Source organism: Pelophylax lessonae (genome assembly GCF_965119305.1).
Source record: "Pelophylax lessonae genome assembly, chromosome: 6".
Classification (NCBI taxonomy): Eukaryota; Metazoa; Chordata; class Amphibia; order Anura; family Ranidae; genus Pelophylax; species Pelophylax lessonae.
The window spans coordinates 60370933-60397889 of record NC_138773.1 but is presented as its reverse complement, the minus strand read 5'-3'; the positions used below and the strand labels follow the sequence as shown (position 1 = coordinate 60397889).

Below are 26957 nucleotides of genomic sequence, written 5' to 3'. Positions count from 1 at the left end.
CCGGGCACCATCAGTTCAAAAGGGGGACCTGGGCACCTCCTGAGAAGGAGGGCCAGCTGTACTGTCATATTGCAGCCTCCAATCCTCGTCATCATTACACCATGGGCCAGTGTAACATTACCAGGGCCCCTGATAAGGCAGTACAGCCAGCCCTCCTGTACTGGGCCCAGGCCCCATCAGTTCAGAAGGGGGGCCCAGGCTCCATCAGTTCAGAAGGGGGGCCCTGGCACCATCCGTTCAGAAGGGGGGCCCGGGCTCCATCCGTTCAGAAGGGGGGCCCGGACAACCATCAGTTCAGAAGGTGGACCCAGGCACCATCAGTTCAGAAGGGGGACCCGGGCACCATCAGTTCAGAAGGTGGACCCGGGCACCATCAGTTCAGAAGGTGGGCCCAGGCCCCATCAGTTCAGAAGGGGGGCCGGGTACCATCAGTTCAGAAGGGGGCCCCGGGTACCATCAGTTCAGAAGGGGGGCTCGGGCACCATCAGTTCAGATGGGGGGCCCGGGCTCCATCAGTTCAGAAGGGGGGCCCAGGCACCATCAGTTCAGAAGGTGGGCCCGGGCACCATCAGTTCAGAAGGGGGGGCCCGGGCACCTCCTGAGAAGGAGGGCCAGCTGTACTGTCTTATTGCAGCCTCCAATCCTCGTCTGTCTTCCCCTGCAGTGCTGCCAGCCTCTCTTCCTCTTTCTCCCTCTGGCTGCACTGCTGGGGGATTGGTCCTATCAGATACTGTACATATATTTATGGACATGCCTGTGCAGATGTTTTATATATATATATATATATACATACATACATACATACATACATACATACATACACACACACTATATTGTCAAAAGTATTGGAACGCCTGCCTTTACACACACATGAACTTTAATGGCATCCCAGTCTTAGTCCGTAGGATTCAATATTGAGTTGGCCCACCCTTTGCAGCTATAACAGCTTCAACTCTTCTGGGAAGGCTGTCCACAAGGTTTAGGATTGTGTCTATGGAAATGTTTGACCATTCTTCCAGAAGCGCATTTGTGAGGTCAGGCACTGATGTTGGACTAGAAGGCCAGGCTCGCAGTCTCTGCTCTTATTCATCCCAAAGATGTTCTATCGGGTTGAGGTCAGGACTCTGTGCAGGCCAGCCAAGTTCCTCCATATACACTGGCCCAAGTCATTTAGTGGAGGGAGGATTATGGTGTAGGGGTTGTTTTTCAGGGGTTGGGCTTGGTCCCTTAGTTCTAGTGAAGGGAACTCTTGAAGCGTCAGCATACCCAGACATTTTGGACAATTTCATGCTCCCAACTTTGTGGGAACAGTTTGGAGTTGGCTCTTTCTGTTCCAAAATGACTGCGCACCAGTGCACAAAGCAAGGTCCATAAAGACAAGGATGAGCGAGTTTGGGGTGTAGGAATTTGACTGGCCTGCACAGAGTCCTGACTTCAACCCAATAGAAGACCTTTGGGATGAATTAGAGCGCAGACTGTGAGCCAGACCTTCTCTCCAATATCAGTGCCTGACCTCACAAAGAGGCTTCTGGAAGAATGGTCAAACATTCCCATAGACACACTCCTAAACCTTGTGGACAGCATTCCCAGAAGAGTTGAAGCTGTTATAGCTGCAAAGGGTGGGGCAACTCAATATTGAACCCTACAGACTAAGACTGGGATGCCATTAAAGTTCATATGTGTGTAAAAGCAGGCATCCCAATACTTTTGGTAATACCCGTATAGTATTTTTTTTTTGTGTTCTGATGTTTGATATGTGCCTTTTAGGCAATATTAATTAAAATGTACAAATTATTAAAAGGCACATTTTCAATATTTATGGTGGTCGTGGTTGTGTAAGACTTTTTGAGCAACTTTTTGTTTTTAGGTGTCTTTAGAGGTGTCTGTAGAGGAGAAGATCCTCTATACTTTCTATTGCCGTATAGGGGCCACTGTAAAATGACATGAGGTAAAATTTCTCCATTGAAAACCGAGACAGCAATCAAAATAATTTTTAAAGTGATTGTAAAGTCTAAAATAACAAACATATTACATTTACCTACTTTGTTCAATGGTTTTAGCACTGTCCCTGTAGGGCTTGCTGTATGATGACTTGTTGGGCCACCTCTAATTACTAGCACACAGTCACTTAGGGTACAGTTCACACATCCCTCCTTACTCCCAATAAAAAGTCTGGGGGGTATTGGTTTTTAGTGTTTATTTTGGAACTTGGATGAAAGAAAGGAATAGTGGGATACTCCAACTGTAACTATTCACAATGGAAAAGACAACTCTCACTTGGCCTTACCAGGTTGCTTGTGGAAGCAGCTGCACTGCTTAATCCATACTGCCACATGTATGGAAAGGGTTAAGTCTCCTTGCTCTCTCTCTCCAGCAATACACTTGGTGAACTATATTCTCTTCGAGACACTCACTAGCATCTCCTTTACTGACACCCATTCATTGACTCTTCTAGCTGCAGGGGTTGCCCCCCTCAGGTCAATCCCCTTGAAACAGATCTGTACTCACTGTACTGCAGAATCAGATCCTCCAGTGTCTCCCCTTTTAGTCAGCTTCACAGGACCTCTGGGTTCAGTTCCTCTCTAGCACTCCTTAGCCCTCAGGTCATCCCCCTGAGGCCGCATGGCACCTCTACAGAGGAGGAGGCAGCCGCCCCCTCCTACCGGGACTCCGCTATCCAGATGAAAGACCCCGAGCACATGTGCTCCTGGCTTTTTATACAGTATCCTAGCATGCAACGAGGCACTTTCCTCTGCCAAATCACCAGGGCTGTATCAAACACCTGTGCACTCATTTGTCAGGTTTCCCCCCCACTGTCCAACATGCCTTCCTATTAGACCAGTGTGAAAAACTCTGCAAACAGAATTAGTTATACCTGAGCACATTGAGCAGACATCACTAACAGATCCTGCATTCTGGTAGGCAGAAACCACTATAGATTTACCTGCAATCCCTTCTGGTAAGCAGACAGGATTCAAAACTAAACTTTCTCTCCTTAGCACCTACCTAGGAGGGTGTTACACACATAGTAGGCTCACACCTCTTCTTCTGGGGGTCCCTACCAGGACTCCTGGCTCCTCCTCTTCTTTGTGTGCCCCCATACCAGCCTTTTTCAACTAGGATGCCCAGGCCTCTTGGGGTGCCTTCCGATTTCTTTAGGGGTTCACTGGCAAAAAGGATAAAAATTGTCCAAAATTTGTATACAAGCCACCTGCTGGGTAAAGCCAACCTGGACAATGCCACAGGTTTTCAATGTGCACCATTGCAACCTTCCAGCTGCCGCCACCCTAACAACTATTGATGTCATCAATAGATAAGGAGGTCGATGGGTGCCTGCACAGCATCCTTGTTTGCTCCTCTGCTTCCCCTCCCTATCAGCACTACAATCACATTAGCTGAGTATGGGAGAGAAAATTAGGGAGAAGAGAAACACTGGAATACTAGTCAGTACCAGTGTGCAAAGGTGAATTGCTTTGGATGAATAAATCATCTGTAGCCTTGGGCGTCCTACCTGTATGAATGTTGCTGCATTATGTAAAACTTTTAGTTTATTTTTTTACATTTTAGAAAGGGGTGCTTCAAGATTGTCCATCATTTTAAAGGGTGCCTTGACTGGAAAAAAAGGTTGAACAATACTGCCCCATAGGAAGCATTTGTTTATTGTCAGTGATCCCTGTTAGAGAGATCTAACATCCCTTCCTACTCTGACCAGAAATGAGAGGAAATTTCACCAAAAGAGACAGCAATGTAAACTTAACAAATGCTGGAACCCTTTCCTGCTCTATCCAAAAATAAATACATAGATTTGGTTGGGGTTGCGCTTTAACTCCTGATGTTATTTTATGATTATGATTGAAATGTAATATTTTGCAGTTTTCCAGGTCTTAGATTTAGTGGCTGCATTAGTTTTAATTTTTAAGTAATGTGACAAAATATTGAGACTTTTTAAGGTGCAACACAAATGTATTACACATACATCATTTCTCTTACTAAACGTGTTTTATTGTATACCAAAAATATTTTTTAGGCTGAATACATTTCCTGCAATTACAGGAAAAAAACAACTTGTGGATCATGTCAGAAATGAAGTTCTCTGTAACTTTCTGTGCACTGGACTGAAATCTCAAACACTTTTAATTTGTTTTCTCAACAATCTTTTGTGAACTTCAAAGGAATACCCTTCATCTAATGGAGATGTGAAGAGGAAGGGGTGTTTGTAGTCCAAATCAAGAAATCAGCCTTGCTTGACAGCGCTACTCTTCTATAGATCAAGTACAGAGAGTAAGCGTTGTCACTCTAGAACATTGGTCTCCAAACTGTGGCCCGGGGGCCAAATGCATCCCTATCCTTGTCTTTATCCAGCCCATGGGGCACCATTCCATCCACTGACTCCAATAACAGGGCATTAATCTACCCACTGATGCCAACAATGGGGCACCATTCCTCCCACTGCTACCAACTATGGGGCACTATTCCTTCCACTGACACTAACAATGGGGCAATTTTCCTCCCACTGACACCAACAAAGGGCACTATTCTTCCCACTAATACCAATTGTTAGGGCACTATTCCTCCCACTGACACCAATGGTGGGGCATTATTCCTCCAACTGATACCAATGATGGGGCACTATTATTTCCACTGACACCAGCAAAGGGGCACTATTCCTCCCACTGACACCAATGGTGGGGCACTATTGCTCCCACAGACAACAAAAAAAGGGCAGCATTCCTCCCACTGATACCAACCATGGGACACTATTCCTCCCACTGATAGCAACCATGGGGCACTATTCCTTTCACTGACACCAATTATGGGGCACCATTCTCCCCACTGACACCAACTATGTGGCACTATTTCTTCCACTGACACCAATTATGGGGCACTATTCCTTCCACTGACACCAATTATGGGGCACTATTCCTCCCACTGACACCAATGATGGGGCACTATTCTTTCCACTGACACCAATTATGGGGCACTATTCCTTCCACTGACACCTATTATGGGGCACTATTCCTCCCACTGACAGCAATTATGGGGCACTATTCCTCCCACTAACACCAATTATGGGGCAATATTCCTCCCACTAACACCAATTATGGGGCACTATTCCTCCCACTGACAGCAAGGAAGGTTCACTATTCCATCTATAATACCAAAGAGGATGTATTTCCACTCCCACTGGCCACAGTCCAGCCCTTCTAATGTCTGAAGGACAGTAAACTGCCCCTTTGTTAGTAAGTTTGGAGACCCCTGCTCTAGTACATTAATTGTGTTATTTAGATCCCATTTGACTGTTGTTGCAGCACTGAATCTGTTATGCAATCAGACCAGTTGGACATTTTCGATCTTTACTGTAGATGCTGTTTGTGTAACTTTTGGTTGAACAAGTAAACCAATTGTTTTAAGCTTTTGGCATTAAAAACGATTGGTTCTATGCAAGTCATTTTACCTTTGGTTTACATCAGTCTAATGACTGAAAATGATTGGATGTAATCGGATATAACGGTGCTGTCAAACCTTACAATTTAATGCATATTTAGTTTAAAGGAACCTGTCCCCTTGCCCATTTAGGCCACCCCAGCAACCACTGATACTTAACTTCCTCACCTGTGTTTGAGCAATACAAAAATGCCTCAGCATACTGTCCAGCTAGACAACCAAAACCTTACTAAACCTTTCCAACTCAATTAAAAAAACAAAGGTTTTTGTTGCATACATTTACAAATATATGCTGTATGAAACCACACTGTCCCATCACGTTTCCTCTGTAAAGTGTAAGGCAGCCTTTCTCAACCTTTTCAACACAGAGGAACCCTGGAAATAACTTTCCGGTCTCAAGGAACCCCTGCTAAAATCACTATATCTACACCTCATGGTACATTAGTGTGATGGTCAGTGGGTTCCCTACACTTGTGGTCATTGAGAAGAATTACCCCCTTACAAATAGCTTAAAGGAATAATGATGTCAGTAGGAACTTATCTGAGAGGTAGAAATTGTTCATTGCTGAAGGAACCCCTAGCAACCTCTGGAGGAAACTTATGCCTCGTACACACGCAATGATTATCGGCCAACCAATCGTCCGACTTTTGTCCAGAGTTGTGTTTTGTTGGTTGGAATGTGCCTAGACTGCACACGAATTTTCTCGGCCAACAAAAATCTACTTCAGAAGCAAAATCTACTGATGTCTTGCTGGTTTACTTTCTGTGTGTTTTTTCTTCTCTGAGCATGCCCAGTCTTGCTCATCAGATTTTTGTCTGCCGAAATCTGTACTGACTGACGGAAAATCGGCCGTTGTGTTGATGACCAACAAAAATTTTATAGCCTGCACACCAGATTTTATTCGGCCGAAAAGTCGGAGTCGGTTGTCGAAAGCATCATACTAACAAGCCGAAAATCGGCTGATCGGACGTTGGCCGAAAATTCACGGCCAACTATCGACGTGTGTGTACGGGGCATTAGGGTTTTATAGAACCCTTGTTGAGAATCCCTGGTGTGCATCCTTACTTAAAACTAGTTCCCAATTATGGAACATATATAGCAACACATGAACTGAGAGCAGGTTTACCTGGAGGCAGCCCCCTCCTCCTGGTCTGAGATAGACCTTACAGAGGACTCATAACGTGTTCGGCCTTGCAAATTAACCAGTCGGGCCCAAATACTGCATCCTGGGAGAAAGAGGAGAAAGTCCCACACTCCCCATTTTTTTTATAAAAAGTTGAACGTTTCAACAATGAAAAGCCATTTTAGAGCTTTAGTCAGGTGACTTTGCCTAGGCTGAAATGATATCTGCTGCAGGTGGAAGGAATAATTTTCTCAATCTCTGCTCCAGGGATCAAACTGTAAATTGTAACTTTGTAGCACTCGCTCAAAAGTGAGAAGCTGCCGTAGGGGCAGATCTTCATCAGACATTTGGGAACACAGCCAGAGACTGCCGAGGCATCAGGATTTACATGATTGTATCCTCTCTAAGCCACCATCTCAGTTCAGGAAACAGACACTGACCCTGGATGATATTTAGACAAAGATGTCCCCGAACTTCTGGAGAAAATCAGATGATGAGATCTCTTTGAGAGGTTATAATTACCTGGAAGTGTTACACTTACACATTACTTAGCATACTTAATTTAGAAAACATATGATGCCGAGTCCACTTTATGCCTGAGGATTTGCCAAGTAACCCCCAAACCCAAGACAGCAACTCCATGGGATATCTCTAAGGACATTGTCTGCATCTCATTTGCAAGATAAGTTGACAGCTGACATAGTTAAGGACCTCCACTTGAAGATCCCAGCAAAACTCTCTTGATATTCTTTCAAGCAATGCAAGTAATACCAAGCGAAGTCTGACTCAGACTGCTACTCTTTTATATCTCATTCAGCCCCGGTAATGACTTCCATGCAGGTTCTTGTTGAGCAGTGATCACCACCATGTCAAGGTCATTAAGCCAAGCAGGCGAGCCTCTCTGCCAAACAAAACATTACGTTTTACACTTGCATCTGGCCTGACAATAAACAAGTTGACAAATACGGTTTTGCCGTAATGAATAATGGATATTTACATTACTCTTCTTAATGCAAACCGTCTAACAGAAACAAAGTATCTCTGGCCATCTGTTCAGAGCAATCAGCGCTGATTATCGAATGAGCCGTTACGGAAAAAGGTCATTGCTTGGTGCACCTCTGGAGCAATTATAAGCAGGTTACAAACTGATGGATAGATGAAAAAAAAATTGACATTTTTTTTGTTTTAGGTTTATTTTTTTAGCATTTATTTTTTTATTCCCATTCTTGCATATTGACGTTTATTTTGATACAGGTCAGATAAAACTATTTTTTAGGGCGGAATGTAAATGGAACATTGTGTGAGAGAGTACAGAAGGCTCACTGACAGTTTGATCTCCCTCTTTAGTAAGCTTTATTAACACAAGGCGACTCTGGGAAAGTGGTCAATGTATCAAGCTCATCAATGGACTGAAGGGAATATTTGAAAGCATTTAGAGAACACTGTAACATGATGTAATCATCTTTGGCTGCGTAAACCAAATATCAAAAAGGACAGCCATGGCCGATGACTTAATGACCAACCTAGAATGCTGCAGCATAATTGTTTTCATGGGGTCAATAGGATGTGCTTAGAATTACTATACATATATATATTTTTTAATTAGAAATTTGTATAAAAATATACATAAATAGTTTTGTTTAAAGAAGAAGAGCAAAAAAGTAAAAATCAGTCACTACCAGTAAGCTGTACCAGTAAGCCATGGCCGAGGACTTAATGACCAACCTAGAATGCTGCAGCATAATTGTTTTCACGGGGTCAATAGGATGTGCTTAGAATTACTGTACATATATATTTTTTTTAATTAGAAATTTGTATAAAAGTATACATAAATATGTTAAAAATTTTGTTTAAAGAAGAAGAGCAAAAAAAGAAAAAATCAGTCACTACCAGTAAGCTGTTTATGATACCCAGAAGGTATTACAACTGGGCTAAGGTCAAAAAGGTAATCAGACAGATTAAGTTCATCTGGATGTGACTACAGTCTTTTTTTTTTTTACATAATTCTGTGGTATGAAGTTTCCTGCTCTGCGAACTTTGGATTGAGTAGGGATTTTTAGAACCCATGTCATGTTTATTATACTATAATGTTCCCATTAGAGAGATCCACCCCCTATATTTGCCCTGGGGATCACTTTAGCGGACCTTTGATTTTTTAAATCAGGCCCACCCCCTTATGACTGGTGATCTGATGACTAGTGTGGGGTAAAGTTTGAGAAGCAGTAGCAGAGGTGAAAAGATCAACAGAATAAAGTCAGAGCAAGGAGACCCTTTGTCAGTTACCTTGATGGAGGCCGAAGTGCTGAGAGGGCTTCCTTTGCAGCTCGGTGCGGATCACCCTTGGAGGTGGAACAGGAGATGACACGTCCCAAGGAGCACTGGATGCGGGTGGATTCCGTATGATGAATGGTATGGTGTGGACTCACAGGACCGTTTCCAGAGGATCTAAAGATGCTTGAAACAAGAGACAAAAAGGTTAATGCCAGGCCGAGGGTCATACACAGTGAATCAGTCCGAGGAAATGGAGGTACAGAGGGGTAAGACAAGGAGAGAGTCCGTGGAATCCAGGCCGAGGTAGGTACACAGAATATCCAGCAGAGGTATGGTTCAGGCAAAGAGTGGTCAGGCAAGCCGAGGTCAAACATGGAGAAGTGCAGATGGGTCAAGGAGCAAGCCGGGTCAAAAGCAGGAACGCAGATAAACAAACAGGTCACAGGTACTTGAGCTGATGATAAACCAGCACTGAAGCACAGCCAGAGAGCGCCTTATATAGGGCCAGGGCTGGGGAGAAGGGCGTGGTGACACACCTGCTCTGCCTCCAGTGTTCTATTGTTGCTGAATGGTAATTCCTTTCCTGACACCCTTGCACTGCAGTTCTTCAGGTACAGCTTTCTCTCCAGCAAGCCCTTAGAACAGTGGCCTCCAAACTGTTGCACACAGACCAGATGCATACTTTTTCTTGTATTTACACCAATGATAGGGCACTATTTCTGCCCCTGACACCTACAATAAGGCACCACTCCTTCCACTGACACCAACGATAAGGCACTATTCCTCCCACTGACTCCAACAATGGGGCACTATTTCTCCCACTGATAATAACACTCCCACTATTGCTCCCACTATTACCAACACTCTTACTGACAGTCAAACTTGTACATTGCTTACACCAGGGCACTTTCTACCCCCACTGGCCACAGTCTGGCCCCCCTAAAATCTGAAGGACAGTAATCTAACCCATTGTTCAGAAAGTTTGGAGACCCCTGACTTAGAAGAATAATGAGCCATGAGGGAGCAATATAATTAACTTTTCCTACATTGTTAAGGAATACACTCCAAATCTGAAAACAATAGCAGTCAACAGGAGCAGGAATGGGCAGGATATACCTTAGTACAAGGGTTTTTGACTGGGGGGGAGCCATAACCCTTGGGGTTTGGGACTGCATCTCTAAAAAAAATGTTTTAGCAAATGACGATGAACCAGATTTCCAAAAAACCCCAAGAAAGAAGTAAGATTTTATAAATACTAGTCTGGATATCAAGTTCTAGTGTGAGCAGATCACAACGTATCCAAGCTGTTCAACTATTTATCTTGGTATTGGTAACAGGATTCTCAGAACGATTGAGTCTGAATTTATAGTGGAAAAATTGTCTTGATGTGACAGATGACATATGAGTAACATTGTCAGAAACTGGACATCAAATCTATTATTTATCAAAAAAAAACTGCAAAAAAAAAAAAAATCATCAACAGTTGTAACTAGCTTACGTAATTGTGATTCAATATGTAGCACCCTCCAAGTTAGGCTACTAGGCAAATTTAGTTTTTGACTTCTGCTGTAATCACAGGAGTAGTGATTGTTTGGTTTGGTCTGCTCACAAGCTGAGAATTTGATGACTTCTCGCTGCCTCTTGAAGAAGTTTCTAGAGCTTAGGGCTGAAGGATTCAAATGTCCAGTCTGAATATTCAGCAGGGACTATCCAATCCCTGGAGAGGTGTGCCCAGATAGAGCTAGGTTGCTCTTAAATAGTCCCTTCAACAGTCTGAAGGGAGTATGGGAACAGCATGGAAAACCCATTGGGGGTGTGCAATCATAAAAAGGTAGATGTAAATGCTAACTGGAAGGCATTCTCATTGCAGCTGCTAACTATCTACATTCACTCAAATACATAGTATTTCTCAGGATGGGCTTCCTGAAGATGGCAACAGAGAACCATGTCAGTGTTCAATTGCCACTTAATAGGTCAAATAATAATTTTGTTACAAAGTCCCATCATTTCTAATTACATCTCTATTTGCTATTGTTAAAATATAAAAATTGGACATTTATTTTTTTTAAAAACTTGTATGACAATATTTTTCATCAACGTTTTGTCCCTGCCATCCCTTGGAGTTAAAATTCTTCCCTTGTAGCCGAGGGATTTTCCTGTGTTGTGCACACATTACATTGCCATAACGTAGCAAAAAAACACCAAAGAGGAATTTGAACAGTTTATGAGCAATTTATTCTGATTATTTCCAGGACAAGGTCGTTTTCGGCAAATAAAAAGGTTAAAATGTACAGCGTGCCAGCAGGTTTGTGAAAGGTCATTGCCTCATCTCCAAATGTCAGTACGCTTACTGACCAGTAAAGAAATATTGCGGCTTTAATAGGTCTTTTGTGGCAGGGTAATTCTTTTTTTAAGGTGAATTTTACACATTGATATTTTAGTAAATGTATCATAAGCTCCTGGGAATACCCTGCAAGAGCACATCAGGGCCAAGCTGTATGTGCTGCATGATAAAACAGAAAAGGCATACTGTTTTATATATATATATATATATATATATATATATATATATATATATATATACTGTATGTATAAATAATATATTTATATTTGTATATATATGATGTTGTAGCTTCGACACCAGTCAACATTGGAGCTTAGACAGGAGGGGTGCTGCAGTGGAAGTAGTGAAGGACTGTGGCTGGGTAAATAGACATGCCTGGGGGTGCCTAGAAAGGGTATTGCAAAAGTTAGGGTAAGGTTAAGGGTTAAGTGCTATGCTTAGGTTAGGTGTAATTTTTAGGGTTTATTTGAGTTTAAGAAAAAACCTAAGCTTTGGTGTAAGGGGATTATTTGGGGTTAAGTGTTAGGGTCAATTGAAAGATTTTGGCAGTCTTATGGCTCGTTTCCACTGAGCTTTCCGGTACGGTTCGGTACAGTACGCTATTTATGCCGTTTCCATTATGAATGGTACCCTAATTACGAACCGTACCGTACCACTTTTTGGGACCCTTTCGTTGGGGTACCAAGCACATTAGTACCGTACCAACAGGCTGAAGCTACACTCTGCAAAACTTTGATTGGTTGACAGAGAATCGTCTATCACAGCTTTCCTGCTACCCCACGCCTATCATGAAAGGGTACTATTGGCAGTGGAAACGCAATGTGTACCGTTCCGAACCGTACCGTACTGAACCGAACCGTACCGTACCACTCAGTGGAAATGAGGCATTACAGTACTTCTCAGTTATGTATTAAACCTAGTTAGGACTATGTCGCCCAGCTTAATATAATGTACAGCATAGCGTATACGGCGAAGGGGTCAGGAGTATAATGTACAACATAGTGTGTACAGTTCTGGGGTCAGAAGTAAAATATACAACACAGTATATCCAGTGTAGGGGTCAGGAGAATAATGTACAACATAGAGTATACAGTGTATGGGTCAGCAGTGGGGCTGCCTTTTGGAAATCATGGGGCTCATACAGCCTACTTGACAGTGCACAACCTTCCCCAAAAACTAAAATAAAGCTTTAGATATAATTTAATGAATATGAATAAACAGGCTTTTTCTAACTTTCATATGGATTGTGTTAAGTCCAAACCAGGGGTCCTGGTTAACATCCTACAAGAATGTCAGACTTAAGTAGCCAATCACCAGATCCAGATCTGACCAATGCCCATCTGCTTCTTGTCTGCTTTCTGTCATTGGTTTATTCATCAAAGGAAAATAGAAAGACCCTATAATTCAGCATATACAACGCCAAACTATGGTTTCAAGAGCAGCCAGAATCCTGCAGAAGAGTCAGTGGCCTGCAAGTATAGCTATGACACTAGAGTCCTAGAAGAAAGCTTCACATAGAGCACCTTGTGTAGAAGTATGAATATCCTTCATTGCCATTATTAAGCCCCAAGGTGCAGAGTGAAACATGTTGTTAGGGGCATAGCCTTGCAGGAGCCCAGGCTGAGGTTGCCATATATCACAGGTGTCAAACACAAGGCCCGCGGGCCAAAAGGCGGCCCTCCAGGCCATTTAATGTGGCCCTCGCACCTCTCCTGCAGCTGCGCCCCCCCCCCCCCGTTGTCTCTGCCCCCACCTTGTCTCAGTAATCGACAGCAGAGAGGACAGTACTCCTTTGCCAGATCCTGCACTCCTCTGTGCAGCTCCCGTAAGGCTTGTCTTTGCCCCCCCCTTTCTCAGCAGTATGCAGCAGAGAGGATGGCAGACCTCCTACAGATCCTGCACCTCTCTGTGCAGCCGCAACACCACCTTGCCTCTGCCTCCCATGGTCTCAGCATTCAGCAGACTCTGGAAGCTGACTCCAGCCCTCCTCTGGTTCTCCTCCAGACCCTGCACTTTCTCGTTCCCAGATCTACCCGCATCTTCTTCCTAGCAGCACAAGGTAAGGGGGTGCATTGTGATGTAAGGAAGGGTGACTGACTCTTGATTTCTGATGGTGGGGGGGGCTCTTGACACCTCATGTAAGGGTGTAGGGGGCGTAGGGTGCTCTATACATCTAATCTTACCGATATAACCGGCCCTTCGACGGCAACCATAATGTTAATGCGGCCCACAATGAAATTGAATTTGACACCCCTGCCATATATCATCACAAGTGGGCTTGCTTTGAAGGATATTCATACTTCTACACATTGACGTTTGGAGCCGGGACAGGCTCCTTCCCCAGCCAGCACTGCTATTGCCATAATGACTTTTCCCAGCATCCCCTCATCGAGCAATTTGTCAATACTGAGCATGGCGGGGGGCAACCGAAGGCGATGAGACCCTAACTGTGGTGACAGTCACAACAGCTAATCTGAATCCAGGAGCACCCACAGTGGATGTCCTTCCTTGCCAGGCACTGATGTGGTGTGAGTCACTGACTTTTAGAGGCCCTACAATCCTGATGGCTCCTGAAGGCATCCATTATATTTTGTATGGAAGGGGCAGAGATATGAGCTTCACAGCAGAAATCAGCTATGGTCACAATGTAATACAGCTGCTACTGAGAGACAGACTTAGTCCCGGTTCACACTACCACGACTTGTCAGGCGACTTGTCAGCCTGACAAGTCGAGGTCCATGCTATGCTACGGGAACTGTTCTAATAGGAGCGCCTCAAGTCGCTCCGACTTAGAAAATAGGTCCTGTACTACTTCGGGGCGACATCGGCGTGACTTGCATTGACTTCCATTATGTGATGTCCGTGCAAGTCGCGCCGAAGTCGCGGTGCACGCGACTTCACAGGTCGCCCCCAAAGTCGGATCGCCATAGTGTGAACCGACACTTAGACCCAGTCCACACTAGCGCGACTTGTCAGGCGACTTGTCAGCCTGACAAGTCGCGCTCTCTCGCAGTCCATTGACTGCTACAGGACCCGTTCTAATAGGAGCGACACAAGTCGCTCCGACTTTGAAAAAGGGTCCTGTACTACGTCGGGACAACCTCGGAGCGTCTTGCATAGACTTCCATTATGTGAAGTCCATGCAAGTTGCTCCGAAGTCGTGGTGCATGTCAATGCACAAGTCGCCCCCGAAGTAGTACAGAGTCGTGTCACCCCAGTGTGAACCGACTAGGGAAACTTGTAAAGTGATTTCAAGGACACAGCCCAGGACACAGACTACACAGGATAACTGCATAAAAACAGGCAAATCTGGGACAGTTGGCAAGTATGACCTGGTATTATTCTAATTAAAGCTACAGATTTAAAATGATTGAAAATTACTTTTAATATTATATTACCAGGATAAAGATTATATGCGATTTTAGTGATTGGGTTTAGATCTACCTTAAGAATGCTGACAGAGTGTTGGTTGCTGTAAATGTCGGTTGAGGTCTTTTCGCGTCACACTAGTTTACCAAGGAACAAAGCCACTCTGTTATATGTTAGCCCTGAAAAGTACCCTGTGCTGGAGTGTGATTTCTCAATGGTCTCTTGATCAAAGTGGTGGAAGGAGTAGTGGTGCTCTGGGAGGACAGGGGAGACGCCTGTCTTTTTTTCACCATGTAAGCGCAACTCCCCCCCCCCCCCCCTCGCCCGCACAAAGCTTCTTTACCAGCATGGGACCTCTTAGCATGTCTGCTCCAATGATATGCTTAGATACAAGTTTTATCAATTAGTATCGCTGTCTTTTGTCTTTTGGCAGAAGCAAACAAAACAGCTGAAGTGATAGAGTGATATATCGGAATGCTTTGCCTTCACTGAATGCCAATTCACGGATCATGTTTCCTTTATTTGTCACTTTGCAGCCATAAAATTTGTCATGGTGCAGCGCAGTCTCTGGAATAAGCTCAACTTTTGTCAGCGGAGCCTTCCTTTAAAGGATAAGTGTGTTTTTATTAGCCATCCTACGGAAGTGGAAAGAGGACAGAGGAGTGAAATTAAAGTATACGTTTTTTGGTATTGGGTAGATTGGGGAATGGTTAAATCTATTATTATTATACAGGATTTCTATAGCGCCAACAGTTTGGCAGTGCTTTACATTATAAAGGGAGACAGTACGGTTACAATAAAATTCAATATAAGAGGGTTACGAAGGCTCTGCTCCTTAGAGCTTACAATCTAACGGTTGGGGCAAGTGTAACAAAAGATAATAGCTATGAGAGATGAGTTGATGAAGAATTTAAAGATTCAGTGGTTAGGTGAAGGCGGAATAGGCTTCCCTAAAGAGATGAGTTTTCAGAGATAGCCTAAAGGTGGACAGAATATGAGATAGCAGGACAGATTGGGATAGAGAGCTTTAGAGGATGGGAGAGGCTCTGGAGAAGTCCTGGAGATGAACATGGGAGGAGGAGACAAGAGAGCTAGAGATTAGGAGGTCTTGGGAGGAGCGGAGAGGACGGTTTTGGTGATATTTTGAGACAAGATTGGTGATGTAACTATTCTGAATTCTATTTGTTGGGCAATTGGAAGCCAGTGGAGGGATTGGCAGAGAGGGGTAGTGGACACTGAATGGTTGGTAAGGTGGATAACTCTGTTGGTGTCTCATTCTGGAGACATCTCTTAGCTTCCTATCATGGAGACATGGAGTTCCACTGATAGACACTGTACATCACCAACACAGAGGTTCCCGTTGGAAGATTTTCTCTCACCTCCTATTCCTATGACAACCTGAGGCACGTTAAGCACTCAGTGTATTCATTTCAAAGGGCAGAATAAATTAAAATTCTGGCCCATGAAATAAATTAATGCCCAAATACCAAACGCTGCTAAACTCGCCTAAACTGGCTTGAAAAATAGCAGCTTAAAGTGTTACTAAACCCACAACAGTAAAAACTGTCTATATATGCAGAATAGAATGCTTGTTATACCCGCTGGGTAACTTAAGTGATTAATCCTCTGCATTGTGTAAAAAGGCTGTGTGATCCTGTATGCACAGATCCTCCCCCTCCTGCAAGTTCACTCTGGACAAGTCCAGATAAGCACAGTAAGTGTGGTTCAGCTGCACATGCTCAGTTTGGTCTCTATTGCTCAGAGGACACTTCCTGGTTTTAGCTGGGCTAGTCAGGTCACATGGTATTAACATTACACATTTGGGCATGTATATAGATCCTAAATGACAGCCCAGTCCCTCCCTCCTCCTAGGGCCGCAGGAATTCAGTGATTTTGACAGTATATGCTGCCGCCTACAGGATGTTTGGACAGAAAAATTGTGGACCAGCCCAGGATAACCACTCCTACTCCCAGTATGCCTCAGCTCTTTCTAGTATTCTATGAGAGTAGATGACTTTACACTGCTCTACTGAGAAAAGTCTAAGCTTTTTACTAGATTGCTGCTGAGCTGGTTCTTATATGCAACTATCTAGACTGCCTTTCCTCAGCATGACTTTGGAGTGCTGTACCTTGACCCTGCTTGACTGGACACTGTGGGGTAGTGGCATAGTCTGGAACATGACCTTTGGGCACTGCCCTCTACATTGTGCCACTTTCCAGACCACAGTGTACAAGTTAGGTTAACCACAGAGCTCTCTCCAGGTCCAGATCCCTGGCACAGTCCCAGATGTGATATATACAAAGAATCACTTTGTGAGTAGGCCATGCAGGCCAAACAATGGGACCTACCTCATTACTAGGACTGCTGGTTCATTACTTCCAGCCTGCCTGTGTCACTGCACAGATTAGCAGATCTCCATGTTGCAAATCTTCTGGAGTAGGACATCATCAAAAAGAATTTTGAACCTCATAAGGTGGGATTTTGTAGGCAATCCAAACAAATCTTCCTGTTCCCCCATTTCTCAGACAAACCATCATTCAAGTTTATGTTGTTAATGACCACCCTTTCCTGACAATTTACTAGCTTTATGAGTGCTCTTGGGATTTGGGCTTTTCAGCGGCAAAGGTTTTTCAGAAGGCTGCCACCTGGTCTAATTTTACAAATTTTCCATGGTCTACTAGGTCAGGGATGGGCAACTGTGGGCTTTCCAACTACATGTCCCCTGAGGCATTGCAAGACTAACAGTTACAGGCATGACTCCCAGAGGCAGAGGCATGATGGGAAGACTGATAGTTATTCCCAGAGACAAAGTCATGATGGGACAAGTAGTTCTGCAACAGCTGGGAGGCCGTAGTTGTCCACCCCTGTACTAGGTGGATATTTAGACCTCATCTAGTTTGTAAGCTCTAACGAGCAGGGCCTTCTAACTCCTCCTGTATTGAATTGTATTGTAACTGTATTGTCTTCCCTCATATTGTAAAGCGCTGTGCAAATTGTTGGCGCCATAGAAATCCTGTATAATATTAACCACTTTACCTCCGCTCACATGGAGGCTACTGCGGCAAAGTGCCGCGATCCCGTCCAGCGACGTAGACCTACGTCGCTGGACTCCGCCCCTTGTGGGCGGCGCTCGTGCGCCGCCGGAGGCTCGCTCCCGCTGTGTTCATTCACAGCAGGAGTCGGGCCAGCGGAGGAGCAGCGGCGATTGCCGCTGCTCTGCCCCGATCGTCGGGGATCGAGTCTGGAGATCCGCCCGCTGTGTGTAAACACAGCGGGCGGATCTCCATAGTGACAGGGAGTGACAGATCGGAGTGTTCAGCATAGCTGGACATCCGATCTGTCCTTCTGTCACACAGTCACCTCCCCCCCACACGTCAGTAAGCACCAGGCATACATTAACCCCTCCCTCTTCAATAAAATTAACCCCTTCCCTGCCAGTGTCATTTTTACAGTAACAGTGCATATATATAGCACTGATTACTGTAGAAATGTCACTGGTACCCCCAAAAGTGTCAAAAATGTCAGTCAAGGGTCCGATCTGTCCGCCGCAATGTCGCGGTCCCGCAAAAAAAATCGCAGATCACCACCATTACGCGTTAAAAAAAAAAAACACCAAAAATGACAGAAATCTTTCCCTTAGTTAGTAAACGCAATAACTTTTGAGCAAACCAATCAAAATACGCTTATTGCGATTTTTTTTACTAAACATGGGTAGCAGAAAACAAATTGGCCAAAAATTTAAAAAAATTTGATTTTTACATTTTTTTGGGGGGGAATTTCATATAAAAAAAATGTGAAAAATATTGTTATTTTTTCAAAATAAACTCTCTTTTTTTGTTTGTAGCGCAAAAAGTAAAAATCGCACAGGTGATCAAATACCACCAAAAGAAAGCTCTGTTTGTGGGAAAAAAAAGGACGTAAATTTTGTTTGGGTACGGCGTCGCACGACCGCGCAATTGTCAGTTAAAGTTGCACAGCGCCGAATCGCAAAAAGTGGCCTGGACGTAAGACAGCAAAATCCTCCGGTGAAGTGGTTAATCTAATGCCAGCTCCAAGCATAAGGTTTTTCAGGTGGCACTTTGAGCTGTAGGTAGTACCAAGTTTTTTTCTGGGCTTAGTGTTTTGTCGCTGCCACCAACCCCAATTAGACTGCTTTTGAACATCTTGACAGTCTCTGAACTTGTTTTCCTTAATGGACAAGGAAGAAATAGGAATTTTGTATTTACTAGAGATCGACCGATTATAGGCGAAGCCGATATATTGAGGGCCGATATGGACTTTCCCCGAAATATCGGAATCAGCTTTTTATTTACCGATATTGCCGATATTTTGGGAAAGTGCTTGTACCGGGGTGATGCCTGCAGCTAGAGGCATCACCCTGGTACCGGTGTTCATAGCCGACGGTCGGCTGTCTTGTAATGACAATTGATGCAGCTGAGAAGCCGCTTGGCTGTCATTCCAAGGAGCGGGAGGGGACGCCCCCCCCCGCCGCCTTCCGGTGGGACGGGAGACCCAGGAATACTACCTTAACCGCCGCCGTCTGACCAGGGTCTCCATTTCTTTGAATTTGGCGCTGCCGCGTACCTGGAAGTGATGTCATGACATCACTTCCGGGTACTGGCGGCGCCAAATTCAAAAAACTTACAGCATTCAAGACAGCCAAACTTGGCGTTTTGAATGCTTAAGGGCAGAGGAGGGGTTTGGGGTCTTTTAGACCCCCAGATCCCTCCCCCACAGTACCTGTAGACATAAAAAAGAAAAAAAAATTTTTAATGTCCGAAAATATCAGCAGATATCAGCCGATACTGATACCCGATGATCAAAATATCGGTATTGGCGGGGAAAAAAACGATATCGGTCGATCACTAGTATTTACCATAAAATCTTTTTCATGGAGTCCATTGAGGGTCATAGGTCTCAGCACGCTGTGTTTGTTATCATGCTCTTGGTACTGCTTTGCCGCAAAATCGAGGTATGCTGGGAGTAGAAGGAGTTATACTAGGCTGACCTACAATTTTTGTGTTTGTCAGTATACAATGCTCCTGTAGAAGGCAGTGTAACTCATCAGACTCAATTCCTGTGCTGAATGGACCCCAAGAAACAGATTTTACTGTAAGAACAAAAACCTAATTTTGTCAGGTTGGGATAATTCTTGGCTATGATGCAGTATATAAAGTTATCGAATCTGGTGATAGGGTAAATAAGAATGAGAGCTTTTCTGGGGGTTTTCCTAGTTTTTCATGTTAATTTTCCCTCTGCAGCTCGTTATCTTTTCCCTTCAGCTCCTCAGAACAACAGTGCAAGCAAGTAAAATCTGATAATAGTGCCAGGAAATAATACATCTGCAGGCACCGTAACCTCTCATCACATGAGCGTGCGTTGTGCAACCCTCTTCTCTGCGAAATACAGAGAGCAATAGTGAAATCTAACCTGGTCTGCATTGTAGCAAGCAGGGTTTTAGGGCCAATAAGAAGATAAGGAAATTGGTAAGCAAAAGAAAAGAAGCAGGAAGGGCAACCAGCTGCGCAAAATGATTGCCTAGGATGAATATCAGAGTATTAATTATAACATCTTTATGTTACTTGTTGTTCAGGTGCAACTTTAAAGGGAATGTACTGTGGGTTTTATACATATATATATATATATATATTTTTTTTGTATTCATTATGGTCAGGACCAGAGTTGTATAAAGTACTCGAAACCCATACGTGAGTAAAAGTACAAGTGATCGATCAAAAAGTGACTTGAGTAGAAGTACTAAAGTATTCAACATTTTTTGTACTTAAGTATTGCAAGTAGTTTTTTTTTAAATTTTGCTACTCAAGTACTGAAAGTAAAAGTACCAGTAGTTTTTTAAAAAAAATTGCTACTCAAGTACTGAAAGTAAAAGTACTGAATATGTTGGACAGCGTGGTGCCTGATAAACTAATCTCTTCTTAACATGTATGTGATTGCTACTGTGGACGTGGTGCTGGGGGCCGTGGGCGAGGGGGGTGGGGAGGGGGCTAAGAGAGGGGACACAGCAGGATCCCTTTGGGGTGTCCCCCCTAGAGTGGCTTTTGCGCTACATTGCCCTCTCCCGCGCCCTCCCCCATGGGTCGCAGCGTGCGATTGATTTCATTGTGTGTTGGGGTGCTAAGATGTCCATGACGTTTATACCATTTGTTACTGCTGTGGGTCATACCTCCATACCCTTATACCTTGTAACTCTGTTCAGTCATTTCAAATGTAATTCTCAGTTGTTCAATTACTCGTATGTCATGTTATAATGCAGCTGTTCCAAACTTATACTTCCATTTGTTATGTATGTAACTCATTTTCTCTGCAAAAAAACAAATAAAAAGATTTTCAAAAAAAAAAAAAAAAGAAAGTAAAAGTACAAGTACTGTGTTATGTAGGTTTTAAAGAAACAAGTCAAAAGTTTGAACATCATATTGTTTTTTTATTATTTCAAATGATTAACCTAAAGGACACTCACAATTTGTTTGTTTCATATTGTCTTTTTAGTGGAAAGATTTGGTATAGCAGCTTTTATTTATACATACAGTAGCATTTATTTTCGTATGTGCTGATTTACACATGACATTATACACATTTTTTTTAACTTCATGAAACCTGCCTTCTACTGTTCTGGCACTGGTAATTTTTATAATAGTAACGAGTAACTATGCAGCACAAAAAAAAAATATCGGAGTAGAAGTATTGAAATCATCGAAAAAATGTAGTGAAGTAAAAGTGGAAGTAGGAGAAAATAATTCTACTCCAGGAAAGTACAGATACCGCCTTTCGGTACTTAAGTACAGTAGTGAAGTAGTTCTACTTAGTTACTATACATCTCTGGTCAGGACTGAAAACGAATGCAATATCTAAATATATTTTTGTTAGCTTATCATTAAATATTGTATAATAACATGTTGTGCTCCTTATTAGAGCCACAAGGTGGAGCTGTAGTCTCCTTTTGTATAGCTTTGTATCTTTGCGGACACAATACCAAAAGAAGCCCATTGTTAGAACTCAATGGGCTTGATTTATTAAAGGAGCAAAGAATATCTAGTGACATTTTTAAATAAGATGAAGTGCTCTGAATGCCCAGTTATGTGAAACAGAAAAAACAAGATTTTCTTTCATGCAGACATTTGGATAATTGAAGTAGATACAGCGTCACCTTCATTAAATCACTCACCCCCCACCACCACCACCACCACCTTCCTTATCACACCAGCATAGCTCCCAATTGCCCCTGATTTCCAGGGAATGTCCCTCATTTGCAACAAAATCCCTCATTTTGGTCTGATCTATATATTTGTGTATAAAATGCACTACTTATCTATCAAAAAGTGTTTCCCAGTGCTAAACCTTTCATCCAATTTCTAAATTGTGGCCGAAAGCCAATATAAAGGAATAGTGGTGGTAAAAAAAATCGGTTTAACCACTTGCCGACCAGCCCCTGCAAATTTACGGCGGCAAGTCGTGAAACGACGTACCCTTACGACGCTTCGGGGGAGCGATCAGGGGGGCGCACATGTCTATTCGTCAGCGGGGAGGCTGATCTGCGGGGCCGGCGGCCGTAACTGCCACCGGGCACCCGCGATCGCTCCCCGTGGAGACAGAACAGCAGTCTGCTGTTGTATAAACAGCAGACCGTTGTTCTGTCAGCTATCAACACAGAGCTCCTGTGTTCCTCCTATTTAGAGACACAGGTCCCTGTGTTGATTCCATAGGCCCATCCTCCTCACAGTTAGAAAACACTCCCTAGGCATAAATTAAACCCTTTGATCGCCCCTGGTGTTAACCCCTTCCCTGCCAGTGTCCTTAGTACAGTAACAGTGCATATTTTTAGCACTGATTACTGTAGTAATGTCACTGGCCCCACCAAAAATGTAAAAAATGTCAGTTAGGTGTCTGAGCTGTCTACCACAATGCCGCAGTCCCGCTAAAAATCGCTGATCGCCGCCATTTCTAGTAAAAAAAATAAATAAGAATGACATAAATCTTTCCCCTAGTTTGTAGATGCAATAACTTTTGCGCAAACCAATCAAAATACGCTTATTGTAATTTTTTTTTACCAAAAATATATGTAACAGAATACAAATTGGTCTAAAATGATGAAAAAATTCGATTTTTAATTTTTTTTTTTATTAGGAATGTTATATAGCAGAAAGTGAAAAAAATTGTTTTGGTTTTTTTTCAGAATTGTCGTTTTTTGTGTATAGCGAAAAAAAAAAAAAAAATCGCAAAGGTGATCAAATACCACCCAAAAAAAAAGCTCTGTTTGTGGGAAAAAAGGACGTAATTTTTTTTTTGGTACAGCGTCGCACGATCGTGCAATTGTCAGTTAAAATATAGCAGTGCCGAATCGCAAAAAATGGCCTGGTCATTAAGGGGGCGAATCCTTCTGGTCCAGATGTGGTTAACCAATCATGTTTTTGTACAATAATCTCCTTTAAGGGGGGCGTGGCAGGAGGTGTGTCCTATGCCTACAATCTTTTGCTAAAAGGTGTCCCTCATTCCCATCTCAGAAGGTTGGGAGGTATGCAGCAGTGACTTATCAGACTGATCACTAGGAGGTGTCAGTTAGCCTTCATCTGCTGTCCTCTCTCTTTAGCTACCCCATGGTGCTCTAGGAATTCTATATCATGCATTCAATGTTTCCCTGTAATCAAAGATTGTATATATGCAGTAAAAAACAGATGTAAATCATCAGTTAAAAAAAAGTGTAATTCAAAAAAGAAAAATATATAGTTTTCTTGCAAAATTGTATTCCTCTGCGAGCTAAAAATCCTCAACCATTATTACTTTTCCTTCATCTGAATGTAAAGCATGAGCAACAACATCTGGATGTCTGTTCTCTAACGATGCTGTGACAAGTAGGTAATACGGAGTTCAATGCACAATATTTCTGGGCTATTGTTCCATATGCATCCGAATGTGTGTACCATTCACCACTTTGAACTTGAAAAGCACAATAAACAGCGTGCCACACATCTGCGGCGAGGAACAAGACCCCCAGGAGGAGGCGGCCATTTTGTACAAAATTTGTCATTCCGATATCCGTCATCGGGAAGGTTTGAATAAATATATTGCAAAGGCTGTCATTTCTGTTGTTACAAATTACAGGAGTGCTGATTGATGGCAGCTTCTCCCAGATGGACAAAGCAATAAGAAAAAAAATGGCATTTATGCCTGTAGTTTTCGTATGCTTTTCTGCTTTTATTTTTTTTACCATACTCTTCTCATTATGCAAATTTTGTTCTAGAGTCCCATGTCTCCTGGCTGACTTTGGGAGAATTAATGAAAGAAATGTGAAAAATACCTCCACTCAGGGTAGTGCTAATGCATGCAGTGTTTAGAATATGACAAGTTGAGAACTGTTTAAAGCTTTGCATATTTCTGTGGGCTAGTATGTAAAAGAAGATTTGATTGGCTGCTATGGCAACCAGAAATTTTTTAACTAAACATATTATTATTTATAAGGCATGTAATAATGGCAGTAACCCCTCCCCCACACACTGCCCACGTTGTCATACTAACTGGTCAAGGCATGGTCCATGTGGTTGGTCAGACTGTGGTCTTCCTATATAGTAGGTAGCCATTCGTGTCCACTCCAGGAATAGATCTTTCAAACATATCATATTAACCACTTGCCGACCGGCCCCTGTATATTTACTGCGGCAGTTTGGCTCTATTGTGCGAAATGACATACCTGTACGTCGTTTCATTCAATAGCCACTAGATGGCGCAATCACAATTGGCTAGCGGGGATGTCAATCAGCGGGTCCAGCGGACCCGATCACACGTGGCTGGATCGCTTTATTATGGCACTTTTCCACTGCAAGTACCGGCTCGGCTCTACTCAGCTCTGCTTGGCCCTGCTTGGCCCGGTTTGGTTTTCCACTGCTGGTACCGCATGGTACGGTGTTGGAACGGTTCGGTACGGTTTGGTACGGTTTGCTTTTCCACTAAAGTAGTACTAAAGTTAAGTGTGTGGGATAACAACAATTCTCTGATCAATCAGTGGCTAGTAGTGACTGCATGCAAAGGATTGTGGGATATGGTACCGGGTATGGTACCTCTTGGAACCACAATCGAGTTGGTACTGTTTTAGAGAGCCGTACCGTTCGGTTCCATATAGTGGAAAAGCACCACCGTACCGTACCGTACCGAACCGTTCCTACACCATACCATGCGGTACCAGCAGTGGAAAAGCACAAAAGCGAGCCGAACCGTTCGGTTCCATGCAGTGGAAAAGCCCCAATAGTGTCACTGGTCCCCAAAAAGTGTCAGTTAGATGTCCGATTTGTCTGCCGCAATGTCGCAGTCCCACTAAAAATTGCTGATCACCGCCATTACTAGTAAAAACAAAATAATTAAAAACTCTGCCGGCCTCCAGCAATCATCTCCGGAAAAGGAAGAACAGCAATCTGCAATGTAAACAAGGCAGGTCGCCGTTCTGCAAGGGGACATGATGGAGATCTCTGTCTTCCCCCAATCAGTGCACACCCCCCACAGTTAGTAAGCACCCCCTGTTGACACACTTTTCCCTTTGATCTTCCCTAATGTTAACCCCTTCCCTGCCAGGGTCATTAGTGCAGTGGCAGTGCTTTCTTTTTTTAGCACTGATCGCTGTATTAATGTCACTGGTCCCCAAAAAGTGTCAAAAGTGTCAGTTAGATGTCTGATTTAGAAAGAAATGGTGTGGACCAAACGACACTGCGCAAATTAATAACTAAGTGATCAGGCTAATTAGCCACATAAATAATAGTGAACATAAATAAACACATTAAATTAAATTTTAGGAATTGCTTCCCCACTGTGAGCTGCAAACAAAAAAAGCTAAAAAAAAAAAAAAAAAAAAGCTAACAAAAAAAAAATATATATTCACTATTTATAGATGTCTGATTTGTCTGCCACAATGTTGCAGTCCCACTAAAAATCACTGATCGCCGCCATTACTAGTAAAAGAAAAAAAAAATAATTCCAGAAAACGATTGCATCATTTGTAGATGCGATAACTTTTGCGCAAACCAATCAATATACACTTATTGGGATTTTTTTTTCCCCAAAAATATGTAGCAGAACACATATTGGCCTAAATTGATGAAAAAATTAGATTTTTTACAATTTTTTATTGCCTGTGTTTTATAGCAGAAAATTAAAAATATTGTTTTTTCTTTTTTTTTTTTAAATTGCCACTCTTTTTTTTTTGTTTATAGCGCAAAAAATAAAAACTGGAGAGGTGATCAAATACCACCAAAATAAAACTCTATTTGTGGGAAAAAAAGAACATCATTTTTTTTTTTGATAACAGCGTCGCACGACCGCGCAACTGTCCGTTAAAGTAATGCAGTGCCGGATTGCAAAAAATGGCCTGGTCATTAAGGGGGGAAATCTTCCGGTCCAGAAGTGGTTAATAATGGAGAAAACATTATCTGTGCATTGTACCGTCCAATGGGAGATTGTGTGATAAGATGACAACACAGGAGCTCAACTAGGAGACAGAACATAGCGCTCTCCGTCTATAGCAGGGAGTGTCTGAACAAGGCCTTTCATTGCAGAATCACCAAATCATATTTTCATAAAAACCTAAAGAACTTTGAAAATGACTTTTGACATTAAACATTAAAGTGTTAAGTTGATATAACATTTGAGTGGCTGAGTTTACATCCACATCCATTTATAGATAATCTATACCAGTTATGGCGTTTGGCAGATATGAAAGTACGTATGCCTATGAGCATCGTTATTTCTGTTGCTTTATGTATAACACTAAACAAGAAATGGTCCATTAACTCTGCTATTTGGTACAATTATGAGCGTAGCAAAACAGGAAATAATTTATTAACGTTTAGTGGATTTCTATAAAAGAAAATGATGTCAGTAATATAACCACAAAAATGGCATATTCTTTTTTAACTTTCTAAAATAATAGCCTCTAAAACTTAAAAAAATCTTTTAATTAAAAGACTGTGTGGTAACTTATTACTTCCTTCAAATTTGGGAAGTTAGCCATTGCTAAATATTATATAATAGCTGAACCAAAGACTGTTAGACTTCTGATTGGCTACACTGCCCTCTAGTGTCCACAGTGATTGCTACAATTTTTATGTAATAAATTCTACATTTACCTGTAATGATCACTTTAATCTTTCACTATTTTTAAATGGCGAAGCATTGGTTATAGACTTGCCTGATTTTTTTTAAAGCTAATGTCTAGATATGCTTTTTATTGCATAGTTACTTTGGCCCAGCTTGGACCAATGTCAGTATGCATAGCTCATACCTGAGCAATCACTGTAGACAGGGCTGCTGATAGAAATCACGGGGCCCTGAACAGCCTACCTGGCAGGGCCCCCCCCTCGAATATATCAAAACACTATTTTCACAAAAAATCTACTAAAATTGT

General features: G+C 42.8%; 1 protein-coding gene across 1 annotated transcript in view; it reads left to right on the top strand.

The window, feature by feature from the left end:
• Window positions 1–26957, top strand: part of MEIOB (meiosis specific with OB-fold) — a gene marked incomplete at its 3' end in the record, with an annotated part of 290335 nt that overhangs the window by 193294 nt on the left and 70084 nt on the right. The gene's annotated exons all lie outside the window — the stretch shown is intronic.